The sequence below is a fragment of the Ochotona curzoniae genome, unplaced genomic scaffold (genome assembly GCF_017591425.1).
Source record: "Ochotona curzoniae isolate NIBS_2020 unplaced genomic scaffold, NIBS_Ocur_1.0 scaffold_4506, whole genome shotgun sequence".
In the NCBI taxonomy this organism is placed as follows: domain Eukaryota; kingdom Metazoa; phylum Chordata; class Mammalia; order Lagomorpha; family Ochotonidae; genus Ochotona; species Ochotona curzoniae.
In genome coordinates this window covers 27093288-27109924 of record NW_024467119.1, presented here as the reverse complement: position 1 = coordinate 27109924, position 16637 = coordinate 27093288, and the positions used below count along the sequence as shown (strand labels likewise).

Genomic DNA, 16637 nt, shown 5'->3' with positions numbered 1-16637 from the left:
AAAGAGAGTGTGAAAAAAGCTAATATGCTATTAACTGCCGAACTTAACCATGTAATCACAGTTTCTGTAATTCATAGCCTGTATTCAGCATAAACTAGCATAAAAAAATGTAAAATCAAAACACTGAAAGTCCCAGGGGGAAGGGCTCCACATAGTGCAGCCACTTCTGAATTCTGAATACCATGACTCAGTCATCTTTTTATATTTAGAAGAAGGAAGCTAAGGAGGGGGATGGGGATGGATAGTCAGACACATGGAAACATATATACACAACAGATAAAGCAAATGGGAATAATAAAAATATTGGAAAGAAGCTTCAGAACTGTCTGTCTTTGCCTACATGTATGGGGTGTGGTGAGTTACACTGGAAGAGCTGCTCATTCTTCAGCCAACACAGAACTTTTAGGCCCTTCAAATTGAACTATTCTTTTAAAACAAATAGTGACTGGAGCTTTGTCATTCAAAATGTAGCCCTTTGAGCAGCAGCATTACTGAGAAGTTGTTCAACATTTAAACTCAAGGATGGCTGTCTCCCTTAGGGACAGAATCAGAATCTGTGTTTGTAGGCAGATTTTAAGGTGAATTTTGTACATATTAAAGAATAATATAATATATAGCTCCGTGTCTATTGGCAGGATATGTGTTATTTTTTCCAAAGAGACCAAAGGAATGAACAATAAAATATGAAATGTGATAAAAGTAAACTGTCCTTGTGTGAGAGCACATATGAAAAGCAATTCAAAATTCCTCTCTACTGCAAAATGTTCCATACTAGGGAATAAATCACTAAGACCACACATTAGTCTTAACCTAAAATAAATACATAAATAAATAACAGCAAACAATACTAGCTTGAACTGCCTTTCTCTGTTTCTCAAAGTCAGATAACACTTTCTTACAGTTTAACAGATATAAAAAGTGTGAGTTTATTCTTACAAGTGCAAGCATTCGGGTAATGTGTTAAGATTTGATTTTGAATGAATAAAGCTGCCTGTATAGGTTGAATTGCCCCCAGGCGGCCACTGTGAAGTACAGTGATATGTTTTTTAGAGGCAAAGTACATTACAGATACGCTCTGATGATACACATGCACACACACATTCATACATACCACATGTGTTTTTGTGGATGTTTTACCACTCTCAAACAAGAGCATGCTGTATGGGGCTTCTGTAGAAGAAGGACCCATACCTGAATATATCAGTAGCACTAATAAACTGAGTGTCTCAACAGCAACAAAACTGCCCTAAATACCTGGAAATAAAAAAGAATGAGAGGACACCCAAAGTGTGCCATCCCAGGTTGGAGCCAAACTCTGTTATACCATCAAAATATGAAATGAAAACATGGAAGCACTCTCCAAGCTGTAGGAACAGGGAAAGTCTTCTCACAAAAGACATTAAAAGCATAGGCAAAGACAAACGAAGTGGACTGCATCAGACTAAAACCCTTACATACAGCAAAGAAAACAAGTAACAATGTGAGGAAGCCACCAAGAGAATGGGAGAAAATCTTTGCATACTACACAAGTGTTATGTTTACTTATCACACAGATGAGCCTGTGCTGTGTGACCCTGGGGACAGGATACCTGCTTGTGCATGCTACACTATGAGGCTTCCATTATTAACTTTTGTTTATAATGTGGCCCTTGGAAATGTTTGTAGCAGAAATGATAAGCTGTGAATTTGAAAATCTTGAGACCTTCTGAATGTACAGTCAAGGAAACCATATCAACTCCTGAAGTCACCTTTGCCCCAAGGAAAGGTAAACAGTGCTCTTACAAAGCGAGAAAGATGTCAGAGTTTCACACGATCCCAGAATCAGCTGTTTAGATGTGGCTGTTTCGTTGTCCTGGAGCAAAGTGAAAGGAATTCGTATGACATCTTGCAAATGTTCTAAAGCGAAACTGAAATAATATAAGCAAAATAATTAAAAGAGCAAGAACAAATGAGAAAAGCCTTGCATATATGAGCTAAAAAAACAATCTAATATTGGGTAAAATAATGAGGAGGTATCAAGTCCTCCACAAGTATGCATTGCTATGCATTGTATAAGAATTGCAAGATAATATGAGTCAAGTATGCTGGAGCTCAAAGACAGAACGATAAAACCACAGGAGAAAAATACTTCTGAATTGAAAAGACAAATCAGAAGACTGTGTAAATGTGGCTCGTAATCATTAAAGTCAAGAAAGATAAAAGCACAACCCTGATACATGATTCATGTGATGGAAGAGAGGAAAAATGTCTCATCCCCTTTCCCAGGACTCCTGCTGGCCTAAAAATTAAAATTCATATAAAACAAGTTAATGTCATTTAATCTCAGATACTGTAAATTCCACAGTGATACTGGATTAACATACCCTAGAAAGCGCCAATTGAAATGATGAGATATACTACAGAGCCCAATGTATGATGAAGGATAGAGGCTCTATTCATGACAAGCTTTTTATGGCTTTGTGGTCTTACAATGATGATAAAAATACAGTATTTTCAGGTTTTAAACAAATATGCATTTATGAAAATTCAGTGAATTTTTTTAGAAGTAGTTGATTAAAAGAGGCATGATTATGGGGGGATTCAATTTACACATGGTGGTTTCCTGGCAGCATCACCCACATGGACCAGATCAAAGTCATCATTGTGATTTAGCTCTTCATTCAATCAGTAAACACTTATTAGGAACTCATTTTGCCAAACATCTTGACTACAAGTAACATATCATTGTTAGTTTTCTTAACCACCTGTACAGATATGTCCAAGGAGTAAAAATGGAGGACAAATAGTTTTTGATGGAGAAAGGACACTTGTGTTGTCTTGTTTGTTTGCCTGTCCTTTAAGGTTAAAAAACGAAACCGTGCTTGTACCAAAAACTATAGTAAATTAAGAGAGTATTTTCTTTTCCAAAAACACCTTTACTGGTGTGCATATAAGTATATGTGTGTGTATATAAGTATATATGTATATATGTATTCATATGTATGTATATGTGTATGTATGTGAACTCTACAGATAGCTAGACAGAAAGTCTGGATGGGTCCAAAACAGATCGTTGTTTGAAAATAGAATTGATGTGAAACTGGAATTGTGGAGCAAAAGATAGAGCTGTGGCCCACAATGTTGACATTCCCTATTTTCCCCGTATAGGGTCCTGGCTGTTCCATTTCCAATCTAGCTCCCTGCTATTTGCCTAGAAAAATCAACAGATGGCTCAAGTGTGTATGCCCTGCTACTCATGTGGGAGACCAGGAAGAATCTCCTAATCTCTTGACTCCTGGCTCTTGGCTCCTATCTCCTGACTCCTGGTGCCTGGCTTTGACTTAGCCTAATCTTGGTTTTTGTGGTCAATTGGGTAGAAAACCAGTAGATGGAAGTTCTCTCCTACTTTCAAAATAAACAAGTAAATCTTTAAAAGAAAATAGTATTGGTGTGGATTGAGTATTGGTTTGAATAAGAAAGTTGAAATTGTCTATTAGAAATGTATGTATTTACTGTATATCACATTTATATTTTAATAATTATAATATGAGAAAAAAGTCTAGCTCTCTTATACTTGGTTTTATTCCAGTTTGGAGTCAAGCTAATATCCCAATGCTGATAGACACTGTGCATCTAGGGACTTCTCAAAAGTTATATAGCCCAGGGATGTGCTTAATGTTCTGTATCATAAATGTGGATTCACTCGTTTATGGTGAAAAAATGACAGTGTAGGGAAGCAGCTCAATGCTTTTGAAAACAATATTTCTTTATATAAACTCAGAGAGTTTGATCTTCAGTGTGTTCAGGGAGGCTGATCTGCTTAATATTTAAACATTACTAAGCACAGTGTGATTTGGCATTTTATTCCTGATGCTTTCCTTTCCATAGAAAATTATGATCATCCTGCAATTATACACTCACACAAAGTGAAATGTCTCCCTACACTCTATATTTATATTCTTGGGAGTCTTTCAAATCATCATTATTATTGTCATTATAGTCATTTTGCGATACCTGACTGTTTTAGTTTCCATGAGATAACATAACATGATGTAGATATGAATATGTAACATGATATAACAAATATCCTCCCAATCTGAAAAGCTAAGTAAACCTGAAGGAAATGTAAAGCATATGGGAGATAATTATCCCAGCAAACAGCCAAATTTCACATCTGAAAGAACCTTCAGAGTAATCTTCCCAAATCCCCTTCTTTTATTCAGCAGGGAACTAAGCCCCAGTGACGTGAAATGTTTTGCTCAAGGTCATACCACCACTTGCCTGCACAATCAAAGTAGAAAACATAATTAATTTTTGCTGATATTTCCTGTCTGTAGCTGAGGATGTTTGCTTTCCATACTATGAGCATCCTCTTCTCCATCTCCCCTTGTGAAGGAATATTGCCATGCAAGGAAAAGTGCCCTCATCTTATAAAAGTCAGGAGTGGGCACAACAGTAGGTTGAGATTTGATTCATTTTGGTGTCTGTTGATGTTAACTCATTGAAGAAATGAATACTGTGCTTACTTTTACACACGAGATACCTCAGGGGTACTGGTCTATGTACACTATCTACAGACATTATTAATGTCCTAAATGCAGTCTAAATCTGAGGGCCATGAACCAGGAGCTCTGATGTCTGAGAGCAAGGGAGGATGCATCACCCAGCTCAAGCAGTCAGGGTACCTTTTGTGCTATATGGTTCTGCACTGGATTGATTGATGCCTATGAAACTGAGAACTGTCTTCTAACTTGATCTGCTTATTCAGTTGCCAATCACTTACGGAAACACTGTCACAGACAGACCCAGACTTGTGAGGATATTTCCAAATGTTCCTTTGAAAGTGGGATTGCAGGATGGGCACGGTAGCATAATTGCATAAGGCCCTTGCCTTGCACCCTGCTGGAATCCCATATGGGCACCTGTTCATGTCCTGGTGGCCCGCTTCCCATGCAGTCCCCTGCTTGTGGCCTGGGAAGGCAGTTGAGAAAAGCTCAAGGCCTAGGGACCCTGAACCCATGTGGAGACCCAGAAGAAGATTCTGGCTCCCGGGTGTGGATTGGCTGAGCTCCAGCTATTGCGGCCACTTAAGGAGTGAATCAGCAGACAGAGGATCTTTCTCTCTGTCATTCCACCTCTCTGTAATATCTGCCTTTCCAATAAAAATAAATATGTCACTAAAAAAAAAGAGGAAAAAGTGAGATCAAAAAATTTTCAAAATCTATACACTGGAGGGTCTTCAAAAATTAAGGAAAATGCATGTCATAAACACTTGCACATGATTTTCAATTTTTTGCACCAAATGAAACTTACCTATTAATTCCATATGCAAAATTCTTTAGCAGCTCCAGACTGTTGTACCAGCTAATTGAATCTCCTTCGAATTAGTCAAGGTGACACGTAGTCATCATAACTTGTATTCTGTGATATTAGTAATGAAGAAGCGTTGTCAATTTCCATTATTCTATACCATTTTTAGTAAACTATGGCATTGAAGTAAATAATGTAGTATTACAGATTATTGATCTAGCCTATGCTATTGAGTATTTATCTCCTTGTTCAAATTGTGTTAAGAGTTCTTGATTTGGAGGGCCCAACACTGTGACACATTTTGTTAAACTTCTTGAAAAGCCTACACCTTGTTTGGAGTCCCCGGCTTGAACTCTGGTTTCTAATCAGGTTACAGTTAATGTGATCATGGAGGGCAGTAGATAATGGTTCAAGAGCTTAGGACACTGCCACACGAACGGAGGCCCAGATGAAATTCCAGGCTCCTGATTTTAGTCGTGGCTATTGTGGGAATTTGCAGAATAAGTAAAACAGTAGATTTTTCATCAGACTTACAATGGCATCATTTTCTCAAGGAAACCTTCTTTGGTTATTTCCAAACCCACTTCCACACGTTTCTCTCCCTTTCTTTGTCTCCCTTCCTCGCTCCGTACCTATCTCCTCCCTCCTCCCATCTTCCCTCACTTCTCCCTCTCTTTCAAAGAAACTTTTTTCCTCCCATAATTCTTGTTGTCTTACCTCACTTTAGGAATTGCTATTCCAAGTCCTAATCCTTTATTCTTCATGTCATTATCAGAGAATTAGAAATAATGCATATCTTTTGGATACAGTGATATGTACAAATATGCATATATCAGTCCTTGCTTTTTTGTTCAGTTCCATTGCAATTAAAAGCAGTGAAGAAAAACAGAAAGGAAATTATCCTGCTCCAACTTTAATCAAGTATCAGCATTTTCTCCTGCTCATGCTATGTCTGGCTTTCTTAGAATTTTACCTCTCTACTCCCTGGGCTTCATTGAAACTGAATTATCCTTCAAACTCCATGTAACTCAAAACTCAATATTTGACTTGATTGAACTAGGGTACCTGCCAAGTTCATTTTCATTCTTGTTTCCACTGGCTGTCCTAGTAGAGCGTGTGAATAAATCTTGCAGGCTTAAAAATAATTAGATTACCAAAAAGAATTTGATGAAAGATCTGTGCTTTTCAGGGTAGTTAAACATGCAGTACCATAGAAACTGTGCAAATACAATTATGTGTTGAATCTCAAATCTGAACATACTGTTGCCGGGCAGCATAAACAGTTCTGCCCACAGATTCTCTTAGGTTCGCTGTACTCCAAACATTGTCTTCAAGTCTTGTCATCCTGTGCCCATAACTTAGATTTCCCTCACATAGACAGCAATTGAGTATAAAGAATATGAACTTGGTTAAGAATGCAGCCATGGGTTCAAATTATATCACTGCTTCAAATTATATGTCTTAGTTTCCTCATCTATAAACAGATAAAAACAATAAAAGCTGTCTTTTCTATAAGGTGAATTTTTTAAACGCTAGTTTCACCCAGTTCTCTTATGGTATCTATGTTTCTATAATAAATTTACAAAGATTTTAGAAGTAAATTTGCAAATTTTAACTCTCTCCTATCTCTTCTCAGATTGCTATAATGCCTTGGATTTAGAAAATATGTCTTATCTCTTTCTTTTTTTAAGATTTATTTATTTTTATATTGCAAAGTCAAATATACAGAGAGGAGGAGAGACAGATCTTCCATACGATGATTCACTCCCCAAGTGACCACATTAGCTGGTGCTTCGCCAGTCCAAAGCTAGGAGCCAGGAACCTCCTCCAGGTCCGCCACACAGTTGCAGGGTCCCAAGGCTTTGGGCCATCCTCGACTGCTTTCCCAGCCACAAGCAGGGAGCTGGATGGGAAGTGGAGCTGCCGGGACTAGAACCGGCGCCCATATGGGATCCTGGTGCATGCGAGGCGAGGACTTGAGCCGCTAGGCCACCGTGCTGGGCCCTTAAGACTTTCTTTGTACTACCTGACCCTAAATTCTTCACCCACATTGTGTGTGTGTGTGTGTGTGTGTGTGTAAGTTCTGCCCCCTCCACTTTAAAATCCTTCTTTGGCTACCCATTGTCTTCAGAATAAAGATGTAATTCATGAGTGTAACTTCTGTCTTTCCTTAGGTACGGGTTACCTGTTAGTAATTATCTCTCATCCTACATCTCAGCTCTACAAAACTACTTAGACCCAAGGACGTCTTCCTCCCACTTGGGTTTGCAAGCCTTTCCTCCTCCTTCTGCGTCAATGAGGTAGAACACCATCATGTTCTCAGGGAAGCCTTCTCTGGTTATTTCCAAGCCTGCTTCCCCACATTTTGAAGCTCTCCTGTAACCCAGTGCTTTTCTCCTCAATAGTCAGGAAGCTCCCTCATTTTTAACAGAGTCCGTGTCTGAGGAAGGATTTGCCATTGCCTCTGTACCCAAGCATTTGGCACATTAAATGGGATCAGTAAATATGGACTTGTAGAAATTCACAGATGGAATGTTTTCCTTATTTTCCTGGAAAAGTCTATATTCCAGATGGAGAAATATTGTTATACATGGAGGAATCATGAGTAGTTACACAGCTTCAGAACCTCAAACAAGGCTTTTCCCATATAAGACAATCAACATATATTCATAGCTTGGTTTCACTTACCAAATAAATGACATTTAAGTATTCAGATTAATATGTATGGAAATTTCAAAGAGCTGATGTAAAATTAGTATTGAAAGAAACTTATTTGGGTGCAAAATATTCTTGAAATCAACAAATAACAAGATCTTTTAGAACTTCTTGAAAAATATATATGAAGACAGACACTGTATGAATCTCAAACTTTTTATCACCAAGGTACACATCCTTTAATTTCATTTTCTACAAACTTTTGAAGTACTGCCATAGGTGTTATTACAAAAAAAAAAAAAGAAAGAGCACATTATTGTTTGCACTTTAGATGGAAGTCATTTACTTCTGGTGGCCTCAATTCTCTGTAAAACGTTTTTTCCCTTGAGTATTTTGGGCGGTGGTTATTTTCTTCCTGACAAAAAAAAGTGCCTCGTCTCTGTGTCTTGGCATCTCACAACCACCCTTCTGATGTGGCTGAAGCCAGTGTCTCCCACAATGTATCTGAACCCCAGGGCTCAGAGAGGCTGACTTAGTAGAACAGGCGAGGAAATGTAATTGACAACTCACCAGAGAGCTCCAGATCAGTGCAGGGCAGAGCTGAGATTGTGATGATCTCTCCAGAATTGTTTGATCTCCCCCACAATCCCTTTCAATTTAAAAACATATGTTCTGACTACCAGGATTTAGCTTGCACCATTGAAGATCTGGCAGGTGAGAGCAGCTTCCTGAAACTGCTGGAAAAGGATACAATTAACCCCACAATGGCTATAGTTTCAGTAAGAAATGACTGTAGTGTTCCAAAAATGAAGGGGGCGTCTGAAATTCCTAAGAGCTTCCAGCATCAAAGTAACCCAGAGAGGTGTATCTATCCACACGGGACATTCAGGCAAGTCAAGGTTAGTGGCTTTGTGTCAATAAAAGTCAAGACCTTAGCCTAGCACTCGAGCCTATTGGCTACATGTGTCAGGATCCTGTAAGGGTGCCTGTTCATGTCCCAGCAGGACCGCTTCCTATCCAGCTTCCTGCTTGTGGCCTGGGAAAGCAGTTAAGGATGACCCAAAGCCTTAAGACCCTGAGCTGACATGGGAGACCCAGGACAAGCTCCTGGCTCCTGGGTTCAGATCGGATCAATTCTGTCTGTTGCGGCCACTTGAGGAGTAAATCGGTGGATGGAAGATCTTTTTCTCTGTGTCTCTTTTTTCTGTGTATATTTGACTTTGCAATAAGAAAGAAATAAATAAATGTTAAAAAAAAACCCAGTTAAAATCCTGGAGGTATTTTCTGTAGACACAACTCCCTTGGTCCAGCAAGGCTTATTCCCTGAGATCCAGTGATTCTACCTGCTGGGTGGCAGGAGATGTGTAGAGCTGATTTGTTTGCAGAAATAAGTTAGTCTTTTCTTCTGCTTATGGAGCGATGTTATGTTTATTAATTAGTGATCATTAACCCTGGAAGCAAATGTAACTAATCACTTAGGGAAATATTTGTGTTTGTGTTATACTAGTGTTTTGAATACTGCAAATAATCTGGTTTTAAAAGTCCTAGACGTTATAATTTTGATCCTAAACATACTTGCCTTACTGTCTTTGCAAATACTAATGATCTCTGCTAACTTCTTGAATGAGTAAGAAAATAACTTTTGATAGTGGTTAGTACTATGAAGGAAATATAGGAAGAGATGTTATGTTGGAGGATAGTTAGACAAGACAACATTTAAGAAGAGTCTTGAATGAGGAAGAAATAGTTATATGAACATCTGAGAGAGAGATATTCTTGATGATGAGACAGCAGGTTGGAAAGTTCAATGGAAAATATAAACAGGAGCTAAATCATGTAGTGCTAGGGAGCTGTGATTGGGCATTTGGACTTGTACTGAAGAGACTAGGACATCATGCAAGAATGAAGCAAGAGAATAAAGGGAAATCATTGGTAGCAAAGAAGGTAAAGCATATGGGAAACCGCTGGACAGCACGAGGCACAAGAAATAATGACAACAATGAGAAATCATCGGGGGATGTAATGAGGCAAATTACTTTGGCTGCTGAGAAGAGTATGCAGAGTCCATGTGAGCTTACATTGGTTGAAGAGAGTGGAATGCCTGATATTTTTATGTCTGTTGCATGCATGAAATCTCTCAAGCATAGAGTAGTGTGCTTTGCATTTCATGCAGCCACCATCCTTCTTTGCTATCACCAAGAGCTCTTGGAGATTCCTTGGTGTATGTTGTCTTCTGATGTTACTGTAAACCTGAAAACTGAGAGGTGAGATAAAGAATTGGAGAATTCCAACTGCCTTACTATGTTAATATAGCCTGCCCTGGAATTCACCTCCGCTGTAAGTACTTCTCCCATCAGTGAAATTCAACACCATGGATACAGCCCTCAACACACAGGAGCTAGTCCTCCCTGTTCTGAAATCCATACCATTCCCTCAGAGGATAGCCTGGACTATGACCATGGAACCTAAATATAAAGAAACTTTTTTAATGGTTGAGAAACACTGTGTTATTTTTAGACTGTGTTAAATTTGCTTGTTGCCCATATGTGCTTCACTTCCCTAGTTGGGCTGAACGATGCCATGAAATACGAAGTGGGTTTGTGGGCCAATTTCCTGTTGCTTGCACTAGTCACCAAAATTGCTGGGTTCCTCCAGGTTAGGCCTATTTTGAGAGACTTTGGTTCTTCAGTTTAGAACCTATAATATATTGTCTGTTGCACAGTCAACTGCTGCATCAATCTATTTGTGTGAAATAACTTCTCACGCTTTCTTTCTATCCTGAGGTCATTCAACCACACTTGATCACCTTCACTCATTTCACCAGAATCTCCTTGTCTCCTGACAACTCATTTGTCTAGCAAGACCTCATATTTCCTTGCTGCTTCTTCTAACAATCAAAAGGAAAAAGGTGACATAGTGGGTAGAACCACTGCCTGTGACATCGGCATCCTGTATGAGCGCTGGTTCATGTTCCAATTGTTCCATTTCTAATCCAAATCCCTGCCAATGGCCTGGGAAATAAAGCAGAGGATGGGCCACATGTTTTGGTGCCTGCCCCTCAAATGAGCGCTCTGGAGGATGTTCCTGGTATCTGGCTAGACTCAGCCTTACCCAGCTTTAGCTATTCCAGCCGTCTGAGGGTGGACCAGATGGAGGATCTCTCTGTCTTTCCCATCCACTCTCTCTGCAACTCTGATTTATTAAAAAAAAAAAAATTAAAGTTGACAGTGGAAAGGAAATTTGGAAAATTTTCAGTAATCTCAAAGAGTCATTGTATAAATGAACCAAACTCTCATGGTCATTTACATATTAATGTTATCTATGACATACCTTCAAGGAATTTATATAAAAACACATTACGAAAAACTGTCTATAGATTTCAAAATTTTTCATCAAAATAAACTTGTGCTAGCTTGTTATAACACATTTGAACAGGATCTAGTTTGAAACACTAAGCAGGAAAATATATCAATTTGGAAAAAGCCCCTATCAGCCAAATAAAGTCTGCTAAAATTGAAGCAAGAAAAAAAACAGTCAAATTATTTTGAAGTTTGGATTGATGAATGATTAAACCATTGATGTTTTCTGAAAATCCTGTGAGGGAAATACCCCTAGGAAATGCACAATGTACAAAAGGCTAAATCCCAGGTTGAAGATGAAACCCAGGGTAGTAGATTATCCATATCAGTTTGCAAGGAAGAAATTCAAGACCTAATTGAGAAGACCCAAAAATTAACACTAAAATCAATAGCCAATATGATGGACCTCTCCATTTATTCACTTACACAATTCTGAGCAAGAGTTAATGTAGAACAAACTGTGCTCGGTGGATGCCAACACGGCAGCAGCACACAGACCAGCTGCAGACAAGAACAGATATTTAGCAGGATCTTGTATGTGATGTTGCAGCCTTTATTGGAGGAACACGAACAAGATAGCAGATGTGACTTCATCCGTAAACGATCCTGAATACAAAGCATAATCAAAATGGTGGCTACCAGGAGCGGAAGTGGGCCAGACAATTCCAAAGGAGGCTAGTCAAAAACCAAGGTCAAGGTCGTGGTTTTTGGAGCCACTTAAAGCATTTATTGCTGATGTTAAGGAGGGCATTAGGAGAATGTAAAAAGTCAGCCAAAGCCTTAGTGAAAAAATTTCCTGGGGAGTCCTACACTGTCTCATTAAACAAGAAAGATTTTGGGAGAATTCCAGTGGGAAAATGTTAGGCATTAATCTTATAGTCCTGATTCAACTACTCTTTTTACTAGATTTTTCTGTTTCTTAATCTTAAAAAAAGTTAGGGGTGGATTTTAGCACAGCTGATTAAGCCACCACTTGGGGCACCTCCATCCTGTTATTGTAGTACCTGGGATACAGTGCCAGTGTACTTCTGATCCAGCTTTTTATTAATGCACCTGCTTAGAAGCAGCAAAGATTTTCCTAACTCTTTTGTTCCTGTCAACCACAGGGGAGACCCAGGTGGAATTTCTCAAACCCAGCTTTGCTCTGGCCCAGTTCTGGGTGCTACAGACATCTGGGGAGTGAACCAGCAGCTGGGAGAGCTGGGTTTCTCTTTGTACTTCTCTCTGTCATTTTTTCTTTAAAAATAAAAATATAACTTTATAATTTAAAAACATGTTTAAACATACATATTTTTCATTGGTTAATAATATTTTAAAAAACTATATGATATGATGAAATTCCAGGATCCCCACTCAGTTCATTGGAGATAAACTAAATGGCTGTTACTATTTTATAAAAGTGTCTTCAGACTAATGGGAGGGTATGTTAAGAAGGAAAATTTATATTTTTAATTTCTCCTTCTATTCCATTTTCTTTTTTTCTGATGCTTTATTTTTTTGCTACCAGAACATTAATACAAACAGAACAGGTTGAATGTAGTGCATAGATACAACTCTAAGAATACAATGACATCCCCTCCTCCCTGCTACTCTTCCTCCCTCACCTTTCCTTCCTTCCTTCCTTCCCTCCTTCCTTCCTTCCTCCTTCTCTCCCTTCCTCCTTCCCTTCCTTTCCCCCTTTTTTTCTTTCTATTTTTTTTTTTAATTGGAAAGGCGGATATACAGAGAGCAGAGACAGAGAGGAAGATCTTCCGTCCAATGATTGACTCCCCAAGTGACCACAACAGCCGATACTATGCCGATCCGAAGCCAGGAGCCTCTTCCGGGTCTCCCACGCGGGTGCAGGGTCCCAAAGCTTTGGGCCATCCTCGACTGCTTTCCCAGGCCACAGACAGGGAGCTGGAAGGGAAGCGGGGCTGCCGGGATTAGAACCGGCGCCCATATGGGATCCTGGGCGTGCAAGGCGAGGACCTTAACCACTTGCGCCACCACGCCGGGCCCTCTATTTTTAAAATAACATTTTAATTGACATTCTAGTTGACTTTATGGCCTCCTAAATGAAGAGTAAAATGACTCTAGGTCAGTGATAATGTAACCAAGGCTTATAAACAATATGTTTTGACGTCCCATTTTGTAAATGTGCCTGTTAACATTTTGAGGAGTGACCTTTACAGAAGCTCAATTACACATACTTAACTGAGGGTTAAAAATCCTAACATTGGGTCAAAAACATGCAGGAAAATCTTAAGGTTTCTGTTTCAAAATTTATGTTTTGAATCTTAGTTAGCTCTTTCCTGGCTTGGACAGTTGATATCATATTCATACATCACATGGTATTGTACTGATTTATTAAAATGTGTTCAAAAATGCTTGATTGACATTTGTCATTTTAAATGTCATACTTTTATAATTATCTGTTCATAAATGCATTGCTTTCTGCCAAAGTCCAGGGGAAGAGTGGATGCCTTGATACGGTGTGAGATACAATCTGCTGAGCAGTGATGCTTCTACTTTTACTTGTTCAACTCTTTCCTTACTGGAGCATTAAGCTTAATACTGTAAAATAAATTTGAAAATATATTATTGCAAAAATGGAAGAAAAAGATTGGGAGAAAAAGGGGGAAGTGTCATTGTATACTTAGAATTATACCTATGAAATCATTATGTGAAATCTGTTCTCTTCATACCAGTTTTAAACATAGTTTTAATAAAGAGACAATATTGCACCGCACCATGCCCTAGTGGCTGGATCCTCAGCTTGCATGCATGGGGATCCCATGTGGGTGCTGATTCATGTCTAGGCTGCTCCACTTCCCATCCAGCTCCCTGCATATGGCATGGGAGGGTATTGTAGGACAGCCCAAAGCCTTGGGACCCTGCACCTCTATGGGAGACCTGGAAGAAGTTTCTGGTTCCTGGCTTCGGATCAGCTCAGCTCTGGCCATTGTGGCCACTTGGGGAGTGAGTCAGTAGGCAGAGGATATTCCTCTCTGTCTCTTCTCTTGATATATTTGTCTTTTCAATAAAAATAAATCTTTAAAAGAGAAAGAGAGAAAATGACTTAACCAAATGTCAAATTTCATTTATGTATGCTAGTTTAGTTACTAAAAAGTATTTTATGTTAAAACCTGACATTGAATTTCTTAATTAAAGAATGGGTAACAGTTTGAAAATGAATATTGTAAGAATTTGCTTATTATGCCTTTGAATTGCAGGGTGTAAGGCGTACTTTGCTTTTAATATCTAAGGAACCAAATTAAATGAAAGATTAATAGTGATCAGAGTGGGTTCAGTCATAATCACCTTATGGTTTGACTTTTCTGATCCAGGCAGGATATTTCTGGATATAATGTAAATCAATTTAAGGCATTTGTTTGAAGTTTGAAAACAGTTATAAAAATAGTTATGGAAAACTGACTTTACTTCCCATCCAAATCTTTTGATCTGATAAAATTGTTGTTTGTCAGTTACTCTGCTCCTCATGGAAAGGATGAAATAGACTTGTAGCTATTAAATAAATATTTGTGACATAAATGAATACGTTTATAAATTAATACAGTACAAAGAAAAATGTTAGTCACCATAATAAGAACATCACCTCTTTATTAAAGGAGAAGACATTTTTTCCATACATAGATAGGAAATGCTACAAGGAAGACAAAAATTGTGATATTGCAGCTCAATTTTTTTTTTTTTTTTACGAAATGGGTAGCTAAGCCAGCCATCAGTAAATTTGTATGTGTGGGTAACAAAAGAAAGCATTTTGGAGGATCATTTGCTGCCATAATCAACGCGGCTCTTGCTCAAGAGCCATGCAATACTGTCACTGGTAACAGGTAAAAAAATATCACATAACATTTGTCACAATACCTGCTTGATGAAATTTTCTGTGTAAGAAATAATGCATTTTAACACCCCCTTACCCATGGAAATATTTTTCAAAATCAACAAATGGATTTGCTTGGTATGAAAAGAAATTTAGTGTGAAAAGGAAAATTTCAATGTTAAGGATTTTAAAGCTGAGAAAATGGTTTTCTCTGAGACAGATGGTTCTTGCAACCTGTGTGTCCCTACCAACTCTTTAGAACTTGATGCAAGGATCCAGAAATAAAAGATAAACTTGCTGCAGGAGTATAGTGGAAGCTTGGGAGCTGTGAATCCTGACATCTATTAACTGTGGTACTAATAAGATATGGGAGTGGCTTATACAAGTCATCTTTTCTCTAAGCTTAATTTTCATTACCTATAAAGTAAGTGCATTTGGTTAAATTACATTTGAGTTCCAGATGGACTTTCTATGCTTTGTGTGTCTTTTCTGTGGGCTTTTTTAAATGCTCAAATACTACATTATTTAAGGTATTTTTGGAAGTCCCCAGCACCACCCCCCCACATCTCTTTCTTCAATATATGGGATAGGAGGATACTGACTAAGTCTGAGGGGAAGGAGGAGGAAGAAAATCAGCTACAGGAAGGGTTTATATCCTCGTCTACAAGAAAACTTAAATATAGCCACCACTGCTCTGAAAGGAATGGTTTGTGTCCAAACAGCATTTTCCAGGCAAGCTGTGTACTTTTTTTGCCAACAGAATTAACTTTAAACTGAAGGCAGTAGACAGTTAAGCAAGAGTCGGCACAGAGAACAGCTGTGAGCAGACAAGTTACTTATAAGGTACTGTGTTTTACTCAGCGAAATCTTCAGAGTTCATTTGTTTCAGGTTGCTGTTCTGTGGCCATTCACCTCTTTTTTTCTATCTCAACTCAATTCTCAGGGAAACCACTTTCTTTCCAACTTTCTATTTCATTTTTTGGCTGTGTGGTTTTATGGTTGTTGATTTGGAAGCTGCTAGGTCTTTGTTTTCAGGTACCAATTGGGGTGATATTGTTTTCGTTCCTTTATTCTAAAGGTGAACTCAGCTCTGTTCCTTTGCGGCGTGGTGTCCTGTGTAGTTTTCATGTTTTATTGTTTGTGTTGGATGAAGAACAGTGACTGTGCCTTCGCATTACAGAGTGCACAGAATGTTCCTGAATACGGGGGAGGGAGAGGCTAATCATCTTGCACTTGAAGAATAGAACCAGTATGGAGTGCATGAGGCAGGGCAACCAGAACAGGGCACTTTCAGAGGGATTCACCCACCCCATTGCAACTTGCTCGAGCTTACCTGGAAAGCATGCTGTTTGTGGACAGAGGGTTAACTTTAGTCAGCTTCCTTATTTTTCTATTCCCTCATGTATTTATATAAACTTCTGGTAAGGCTGCTTGCCTTTTTTTTCCCCCTCTGTTGAGGTTTATTTTAGTTTAAACTTACCCAACTTAAAGGAGCAAAACTCCTTAAA

At 38.7% G+C, this 16637-nt stretch overlaps 1 protein-coding gene across 2 annotated transcripts in view; it reads left to right on the top strand.

Moving 5' to 3' along the window:
- ARHGAP24 (Rho GTPase activating protein 24) overlaps window positions 1-16637 on the top strand; it is a 397185-nt gene that overhangs the window by 208245 nt on the left and 172303 nt on the right. Inside the window, exon 1 of one of the 2 annotated variants that reach the window (XM_040967007.1) lies at window positions 15203-15972. The exons of the other annotated variant lie outside the window; for it this stretch is intronic. The gene's annotated coding sequence lies outside the window, so the exon portion shown is untranslated. Of the gene's footprint in view, window positions 1-15202; window positions 15973-16637 lie in introns of those variants that run through there. 2 annotated transcript variants of the gene reach the window in all.